At 40.4% G+C, this 10,141-nt stretch overlaps 1 protein-coding gene across 1 annotated transcript in view; it reads right to left on the reverse strand.

Annotated features, from left to right (window-relative positions):
* The window catches only part of pde4a (phosphodiesterase 4A, cAMP-specific), a gene marked incomplete in the record, with an annotated part of 55,891 nt that overhangs the window by 44,485 nt on the left and 1,265 nt on the right, over window positions 1-10,141 (reverse strand).

The following is a 10,141-nucleotide window of genomic DNA, read 5'->3' on the forward strand; positions in this document are numbered from 1 at the left end:
ACCCAAACAGATTTGGCTCAGTATTTGGAAAGAAACCAGACAGTTTCGTCTCTTTTTATCTTAATTAATGCATAATAAAGACTTATTAATAATTTATAAAGTGTTTACAGATGAATTAATAACCTATCTCTTTAAAAGCTATCTATAAGGGGAGTTTTGTTGTAAAGTGGTACCCTTTTTTAAAAAAATGACATTACGTTACAAGTGTTTGAACATGTGTGACTGGTTAAATGTATACACCTTACCAAAACTGGGGATTTGTGTGGAAGGATGTTGAACAAAGACTTGGCCCCTCTATGAATATTATAGCCCCTTGATGGCCCCTTACTCAGAAAAATCCTAGATCCGCCACTGAGAAAGTCCCAACTTGTTTTGGAACGTGTGTCGTAAAATTCTTTTTACAGATTCAACAAAAGTAAATTTAAAAACCGAGGGGACGAGGCACCGATTAGTGTCAACGTCTGGCAGTTGATATCGTCGTTGAGATGCAGTGGAATAAACTTTCCCATCCGCTGATGGCTCCGTCCCGRTGATGTCAGGGGACAAGACGGGGTGAGTGGGATGAAATGACAGAGGCATGGCAKTGTGCTTAATGCTGCTGTAAGCAAGAAGAAGGCTATCAGAAACAATCTCAGGAGCTGCAGGGAAACCGACGAGACGGGCCGCGCAATACAGAGATAAAGCAGAGAAAGGAAAACAGAGATGAAATCAATATTTCCCATTTACACCGAGGTGAACGGAGGCACAGAGGGGGTGGAGGATCAAAACGGGAGACAGGCAGCAATCAAAGGCTGTCATTTCTGTGAACAAAAGGAGGATTCAAACAATGTTATTAGATAAGGAAAACTAAAAAAAAATGTCCAGCATTAGGCTTATCACAAGCACAATAGGCTTCTTCAGTGAAGCAGGGGGGGAAGCGATGCATAATAAACTGTGGCAGAAAGTTCAATAAAGGCGATTTAATGGACACAGACATGATATGAGACAGGAACAAGGACTTGTTGTTATAGAGATAAAATGAAAGCTGCATGAAACGGTGAGATAATCACACGTTGGAGGTCGACTTGTGTGGCACACTGTTCCTCATTTTGTTTCCTTTTTACTGGGATATCTGTCCATCCAGACTAGTTCAAAGCGAACAAAACAATTAAAGGCCTAGCAATGCTTAAAGCAGGGGTGTCAAACTTATTTTTTTGAGGCCCACCTGATCATTATGGTGACCCTCAAAGAGCCAGTTGTAATTATCTTCCATGTTTCGTATTTAATTTCTGATTTGTCACTTTCAYRGACGTTTATTGCCTRRATGGCGTKATGGAGAACACGACTGAGCCACTATATAAGCAAAAACAAACAGAACACATACTATTTGGGTTTGTGCTCAGACGTTGCAGCTAGTAGCACTTCTTTAGCAATATGCACTCTCTAATCTGAAATCARACACTATTATTTCAAAAACATTATTCAGTACTAACTTTGTCATTTTTTTAGTCTTGAAATGTGTTCCTCTTCCAGATTTCTTCTTCATAAAAAGGCATATAGTGGCTCAGTCGTGTTCTCCATCATCACGCCATCCAGGCAATAAACGTCCGTGAAAGTGACAAACCAGAAGAAACCACAACAAGACGGTTATCTTATACAACAAGATTGTTTTGTCATTTTTTACAAGCTAGTTTTTCCATTATAACGAGATMTTTTTGTCGTTATAACAACATATTTTCTCGTTTTTACAAGATCGTTTTCTCGTTATAACGAGCTCCAGTTTAAAAATAATTTTGTCATGTAACAGCTCTACACTTCCGTTCATAACAAAGTTTAAAAAAAAGATTACGTTYAGAAGAAGAGGCCTTAAACTTTACCCACAACTATTTCATTGACTGTTTCTTAGAGATACGTTTTATCATAATCAAGCAAAGTTCAAAAAATCTAAAGAGTATTTGACTTTATAAATAGAAGAGAAAACAGAATCAAAGCTGACTAATGTTGAGAAAAGACTGCACTAAATACAGTGACAAAAAGGGAAACAATAAAACTGTTTTACATTTAAAATATTTTCTTTTGGGACCGATAAAACGTTTAAACAAAGGCCGGCTTTGGCCCATGGACCTTGAGTTTGACACGTCATTTAAATGTTCATATTTCTCAAAGTTTCATTAGGATAAGGGAAAAAAACATTATTGCCACTTTGACTTTAACGTCAGGCAGTGTGTCACACATGTAAAAGAATTCAGAGTGAAATGGATTCAGATGTGAAGGTGCTGAGGTTTTAACTGAGTTCAGATAATCTGCAAACTGCGGCCTGACAAACTGACACCCTGCAGTCAAAAGAACGAGAGGAAATAAAACACCAAACGTCAAAGRAGGCTCATATGCACTCTCCCCCCTCCGGCACACACCTGTTTGGCGCCATTGTTGAAAGAACTTGAAGAGATTTCCCCCGCAGGTTCTCTGGATCTGCCTGAACCAGCCAATAGTGAGCTGCGTTCCAGTACACCAACTGCCTCCAGTCACTAATTAGCACCGAGACTAAAGAGAAAGCACAATGTATTCGCAAAGGAGCACGATCTGGAGCTGAAACAGATGCTTCCACTACACAAATGAGATAAGAGGTCCATTACTTAGTGTTATTAAAACACATTTATTTGGGGAAAAGTCCTAAACACCCTCTGCGTGAGACTTTTTTTTCTTTTATTCATAGAAACGTAAATTTATAATCGGCAACAAAAACCAGCTGTTGTGATAATTAGATGAAGCTGTTCCTCTTTATTGAGCTAAATGATTAAGGCAGCTGGCCAAACGGACAACTTTAATTTGCTAATCTGAACCGGATCTTGAGTTTTTTTGTGGGTAAAAAAAGAAGTGCAAATGAAGCCTGAGGTGGTTGATATGATGTGGAGAATTTTGGCTTAAAGTGCCTGTGACATCAGTTATTTGTAATAAAAATGAAYGTATTTTTGGAAGGATAACACTGATAACACATTGYAAAAGATGTTTCAYGCCGCTGAGATGAGCAGTTGTTAAGATGTTTGCAYGTGGAGTAACAGGAAGTGATGTCAAAGGGGAATGTCTGCATGTGAACAGTAAAATGGCTAACAACACAGACTGTAGAGAAKAATCTGATGTTTATTTGGATTATTTTAATCACTATCATAGAGAGATGAGGARGAGTCAAAGTTCAAATAATATTGTTTAAATAAACAAAAACCAGAAAGTTTTATTTCTTGAAGAGTTCGCTTGGCTGAGCCAAATTCAAAAGAAAATAAGCCAATTRTGTGATATAAATGGTAAAATCGTGTGTATTATGCCAAGTTTCTTAAATATAAATAAATTTTCTTTGACTTTTTGTATTTCATGACTATGTCACAGGCACTTTAAAGTTTTTTTTTTTTTTTACAAAATTCAGAGCAGAAGGCCAGCACTGCACTGGGAACGGTGTTGTATAAAGTACTTCAATGTGATACTTGAGTAAAAGTACAAGTATCTTATCATAAAAATACTTTGGTAAAAGTTACTCTTCTATAAGACTACTTGAGTGAAATTCTTAAAGTATCTGATATTTTTTGTACTTAAGTATCCAAAGTAAATTTCTGACACAAAATCTGCTTAAGTAGTAAAAATATTGAGTAAAAGTGAGAAGTTACGATTTTCCTAAATGACATTAATTGGGAGGTGACTTCTCCAAAAAAATTTTTTTCTAACGGTGTACAGCTTTGATGGACTGTGTACAAAGTAATACGGTGTCAGAATTGCATTTATTTATACTTCTCATCCAACCACAATTAAATTTACTYTTCCCAGGAGCCACAATTTAGCAGGATAGTATTTGTTTTAAATAATAAAAACACGGAATAAAACAGGAGAAACAACTTTCTACTTCTTACCTTTTTTAAAAAATGTAAGGAGTAGAAAGTACAGATAATTGTGTGAAAATGTAATGAGTAAAAGTAAAAAGTACACTGAAAAATAATTACTCAAGTAAAGTACATAACCAAAATTTCTACTTAAGTACAGTAAGAAAGTATTTGTACTTAGTTACTTTACAACTCTGACTGGGAATGAACTTTGGGAATAATTTAGAGGTACATTAATATCAATAAAGATGGCCGCCACAGCTCAGCGACTTTAGGAAACGCAAAAATGGCTAACAGTCACGGTTACAGATAACATTCAGAAGAGTGTGGCTGCAGCGGCCATTTTGAATTAAATTCAAACACGGCGGAGGATAAGAAGGATTGATAGGACTTTTTTTTATTTATTCCTTTATCCAGTCCATGACACACAAGTCATGAGTCATATCAGCTCAGGTCTGCTCCATCCCGACATATTATACACACAAGCTCATCAAGTGCCCCGTAGGTTTTTGYCTTTCTGGGTAAATTAAATCTACAAAAAAAGCACATAACGAGTAACCATAGCAACGGATGTGCGGGAAGAGCTGCTGCTCCTTTATTGTAGGTCACTTGTTTCGATGGTTTAAAAACTTCCCAGAGAGYGCAGGCCTCGGGACCCGATGGCTGATACGCTCACATTAGCGCCCTTTGACAAAAGGGACTGACAAGACGGTTGAACAAAAGACGTCAGGGACGTGAGGAGGAGGAGGCAGCCCGGCTCCCTCGGGGCGAAGCTGATTGCCACTAAGACTGCCATTTTGTTGGATATATAACGCAGGCACAAAAATAGATGAGTGAAAACAGCTGCAGACAGCGATTCTTCAAACAGTTATGCAAAGCAGCACCCTGGATTCTCTCCTGTACAATTCCCCGTCCCCAGAATCCAAGAACGGTTTGTTTTATAAAACGCGCTTGTTTCTGCTACAGCCGCACATTTTTTCAGTCTGAGACCACTTCACCTGCAGCTCTCCAGGTGACTGATCCCTGCGAACCTGCAGGTGAGGTCCAGACGGGCTCCTTTGTGATTGAACCGTCTGCTTCTTTGAGACGCGAAGGTCATCGGCCGGGTCAGTCATGCAAACAAAGACCAGTTACCTCTCTTCTCTTCGCCAGGTAAACTTACTCGGCGTCAATCACATAACAAACTTGCTCTTATGGGATAATTAACATGTTTGAGCACAATTGAAAACAAAAAGCAGAAAGAGACTGAGCAGGTCTGCTTGAAATATGCTTTTGTGGAGCAAYGCTTCAGTAAACAAGCAAAAAATGACTGTTTAATCCTCAACTTTTGTTTGTCTCCATAAAGCCCAGATTTCCACACTGTTTGTGCAGAAATAAGTACGTTCAGAGAGTTTTTAAAAAATGTGAATTTAACTGAGAGGAAGTAGGAAATTAGGCGTGTTCATTTACCTYAATACGTGTTCGTAACCAGATAGAAAATACACCAAWATTTGAATGTTTGAATGTGAAAAGAGTTCATACGATACACCACAGCGCTGGTCTGAACCACATTTTATTCTCTCTCCGTGCATTCAGCCTTGATTCAGGAAACCAGTGRCGGATCTAGGATTTTTCAGTGTAAGGGGCCATCAAGGGGCCACAATATTCATAGAGGGGCCATGTATTTGTTCAACATCCTTCCACACAAATCCCCAGTTTTTGTAAGGTTTATACATTTAATCAGTCACCCGTGTTCAAACACTAAAGCTTGCACAGTAAATTCTCCTTATCAATTTTACATGATTTTTTTACTTTACATAAATAAATAAAATACTCTCAAACACACAAAATCTAGCCATCATTTTCATTAAAAAAAAACTTATTTTTCTGCAGGATTGTTCATGTTGAAAAAGACTTCTGTAAGCTTGCTTCATGGTGGACTTTATTTGACTCACTGACGCCACTAGTGGTTGAAAGTGGAACTGCAGACACCATCATTTTTCTTGGGCAAGGACAGATGAGTGAAAGGACGGGGCACTTCAGGGGTTCCAGTCAGAGTTAGTATGAGGCATAAAGCCACTAAGTTTTTTTATGCACTCTGGTTAATATGAGGCATAAAGCCAGTAAGGCTAATTTTAGAGAAAATGGTTACGGCCTTCGATAAAGCMGACCATTGTCGCAGGCCCAATGTAGGGCAATGGGCAGAGCACCAGACCAGAGAGCAGGAAAGCCAGAATTGAGACCAGGCACAGACAACGAGAAAACCATACCCCCCACCCCGGACAAAAAATTAATTAAAAATATGTTTTGGTTATTTACACATTCAATGTCATTGATATATTAACCCACTAGGGGGCACTGTCGGGACAGACTGAAGCCATTCTATGGGACTGATAACCACTAATAACGTCCATTTCATGGACTGATAACATCACAAACCGCCGGTTCTGACGTTATCAGTCCATTCTATGGGACGGAGAACCCACCAGGAGCCACAGTCGGGACATTCTGAAGCCATTCTATGGGCCTGCTAACGACTAATAACGTCCATTTAATGGATGACGACATCCGAAGCGGGTGGATTTCAGATGGGGCCAATGCCCCTGTGGCCGTGCCCCTAGAACTGCCCCTGCTTTTCTGACATTCTTCGGGCCCTGACTCCGCCTACTGTCATTGCATCATCAAAAAGGGCCGTGGCTGGAGTCTGGTCCTCGTACAAGTTTCCTGTTCTAATGTTAAAACAAAGGTTCAAGTGTTGAAAGCATTTTCAGGCAAGCTTCTTATCCATATGTACCTCCTGCTCTGTGTAACCATCTTTGACAACCACTCAGACCAGTCTGTACATAAAATCACCAGTTTGATCACAGAAATACACACAGTGTTTTATAAAACTATATCATGGTTCACCTGAGGAAAAACTATAAAATGTGTAGTGCTTTTTTTAAAAGTCAGTAGTGAACATACTCCAATAAATTTCTTCAGCTGCGTTCCATGGATCTGATTCAATGAGAGTTAGCGTCGAGCTAATACCCGAATCTGCTGCCTCAACATCCTGATGTTCAGAAAGCCTGGTAGAACAAAAACAAAACAAAACAAACAAAAAATGAGCAGAGAAGAGGCATTTCCTCCAAGCCTTCCTCACCCAGAAATAAGCGAAGAAGCAGAATTCACCGTCGCCGTGATACGTGAGAAGGAAGAAAATAATAGCAGAAAGAAAATCCCTTTGGCTTCCCATTGATATGAAAAGACATGAAGTAAGTTTAACTGTGAACCATATGGGCTGCAGGTCACGGACTAACCTGTGCACACATGCCAGCACACACACATGCTGTGCAACCTGCTTTTCACCACCTGACCGATGTGTATGGCAAACACCCACAGATCACACACACATCACCTGATGGATGTGCTGAGCTGCACACACACACACACACACACACACACACACACACACACACACACACACACACACACACACGCAGTTTGATGTGCCCACAGAACTGAGCTTGTTGGAATCAAATTATTTCTCTCTCCTGCCGCCCACAGAAGGGGAAGGGCAGGCAGAGTTGGTCCCAACGCTCTAAAGATTGAACTGGCTCAGCGCCGGTCCTGGGTTCTGAAATACAAATCTACCTTCCCTCCTGTCAGCCGGAGTTGGCCCTTGCTCTCAGGAGCCGTACCGTGACGGCCGTCTGTGCCATTCATAAAACAAACAAACACAAAAATATAATGAAAACGGTTAACGAGGCCTCACTGTTTCTTTAGAAGCCACCACTTTCTCAGGGATATGTGTTGTTGTATTGCAGTAGAAGCGCATTTTGGCTCCATCAGTCTCTTGGAGGGGGGAAAAAAGTGTGTAACACGTAAACCACTGATTTCATTTGCAAGATTTGGTTTGGGATTACAGAAAAACTGCCATAAAGTCTCAGCGTTTCTCGGGGATGAWCTTTCGCTGGGACGGGATGGACAAAAAAATGAGTCACAGAAACTGTAGAAACCCAGACTGAACAAACTGTACAGTCTTCAGTGTTAAAAATATACCTGATTTACTGCACTGAAACGAAGCGGATTGGGGAGAAAATAAAGCCTCCAGGTTGCATTTGCGTGTGTAAACTCATGAATTTGCTTTTTGACATTTTGTTAAATAAAGAAAATGAACAAAGTAAAAATAAATTAAAATAATAATGAAGAAAACTAACTAATAAAAATCATTGTTTTTGGATTGTGGTTCAGTAGAATTACTTAAAAAACAAATTTATGAAACTATAGCTCTAAAAAGAAGATGTTACACCTTTGATTTCATGGGCACGGTGTTGCAGTTGTCTTCTTGTAATCAGTCAGTTCATTTTTGGGGGTTACTAACTAGAATCAGGGTGTTTACCACAGAAAACCAAAGAGAATTGTCTCAGAACTTTAGAAAGAATAATACTGATAAGCATGTTAAAGGTAAAGCCTAAAAGGTCATCTCTAAGCTGCACAGATTGTTCAGCTGTATGAAGTCCTGCAGCTAGCCTCCCTGGACGCAGCTTAAAAATGTGCTGCAGGTGTCCCACAGCTTGGTCTCAGCTGCAGCTCATGGGTCCTCCAACAGAATAATGATCCAAAACACTCAACTGAAAACACCCCAAGAAGGGCTTAAACCAAACTTTGGACTGTTCTAAAGCGGGCTTTTGAGCCCTGATCCAAATCTTGTTGAACATCTGGAGCTGAAACCTGCAGYCTGGAGAAGGAACCCTTCAGACCTGAGACATATGGAGCGTCTTACAGAGAGGTAGATCATCTCAAAAGGTTCTGCAAAAAAATATTACCCTCCGTCTAGTCAAGGCCACTTTTCCTAGTTTGTTTATAAAAATAAKTCTGACGAACCGCAGTTCAAAAGCGATGACTAATTTTCATTAGTTGATTTTCAGTCATTTGTTTTCTTTTTATTATCAAYGTCAACCTATTTCAGCTTCCTTTGAAGGTTTTTCTATCTTTATCCCAAGTGYACAAAGTCATTTGCGTCTGTAAAAGATAGATGGAGCAATCGTTGAGTGAGGACAAAAGTAATTGTATCAAAACCGTATCGTTCCATGACTCGGTTGATGAAAAGCTTTTAATGTAATTTGCCTTGTTAACATGTAWCAGATAATTTGATTTAAAGAGCAGAGTCGCTGCAGTTTGCGGGTCTTCAGCTGGAAGACAACTCTGTCCACTTGGTCAATTTCCCTTTCCTCTCTCATGATAAATGTTTTTTTTTCCTGTCAGGTCTGACGAGTGCCAATTCGATGCTGTCTGAAAGCATCTGTGTGACAGCAGAGACACATGTCCAGGTATCGCTGCATATTTCAGCTCCGTTTCATTAAAGCCTGTCGCCAGAATCACACGGATGTTTTTGCCCGTGTGTGTTTGTTGGATTGTGTTGTTAGCAAAATGTCTCATGAATCACTGAATGGGTTTTGATGAAACAGAAAGTACTCCCTGCCTGGGYTGACTTCAACATCTGATTGACCTATGGCCGCCACAGCAATGCAATCTCACCAAACCCCAAAAATTACTATAAGTTAGACCATTTTACAGATTTTGCACTAAAGTTTGATGTGTTTTTAGCTTTAACTCTCATTGTTTAGAACGAGATTGATTAAAACTCATGGTGATATGCATCCCTTAAAGATTCTTTAATTAATCTATTTGCCAAGGCAGCAGGTCAAAGGTCAAGTGCCTYTATAGTGTCGCTGTAAAGTGGATGGGGGTCTTCAGCTGTGTGCTTTAGGGTCTTCCGCCCACTAAAAACCGATGAGCACAATGACGATGATGATGATGGCCCTAGGTGCGCGCAGACTGGCACGCACGAGCGCGCCCACTGGACCTCCGCTGCCACGAACCGAGCTCTACCTCGTGTTACTCATCAGCCACTCCAACATGTGGACGCTCTTTTTTTTTATTATTATTATTTAATTTTTTTTATAACAAAAAAAAAATGTTGCCGGTGTTTTTTTGCAGATGCTGCTGCTGCTCGTGCGTTTGGAGTGGGCGGCCTGCGCTTCACGCGCACACACACATCTGACTATCCAAAGACGCATAGCGCACCGACAAAACCCACGCGCGTCCCGCCTCCCGATAGAAAAGCCCGGCGTGTCAGTTAACCCTTCGGACGCGCTGCGTTATTACGCACTCATTAAAACCGGTGCGTTTACGCAAACGCCTCGTGGGCTGCCAGGAGCTATTATTGGGATGTTGGGAATGAGCACCTCTCTCTCTCTCTCTCTCTCTCTCTCTCTCTCTCTCTCTCTCTCTCTCTCTGCACAACAATAAAACAATTTAGCTAAAGCTCT

The sequence above is a fragment of the Austrofundulus limnaeus genome, unplaced genomic scaffold (genome assembly GCF_001266775.1).
Source record: "Austrofundulus limnaeus strain Quisiro unplaced genomic scaffold, Austrofundulus_limnaeus-1.0 Scaffold4, whole genome shotgun sequence".
NCBI classification, from domain to species: Eukaryota; Metazoa; Chordata; class Actinopteri; order Cyprinodontiformes; family Rivulidae; genus Austrofundulus; species Austrofundulus limnaeus.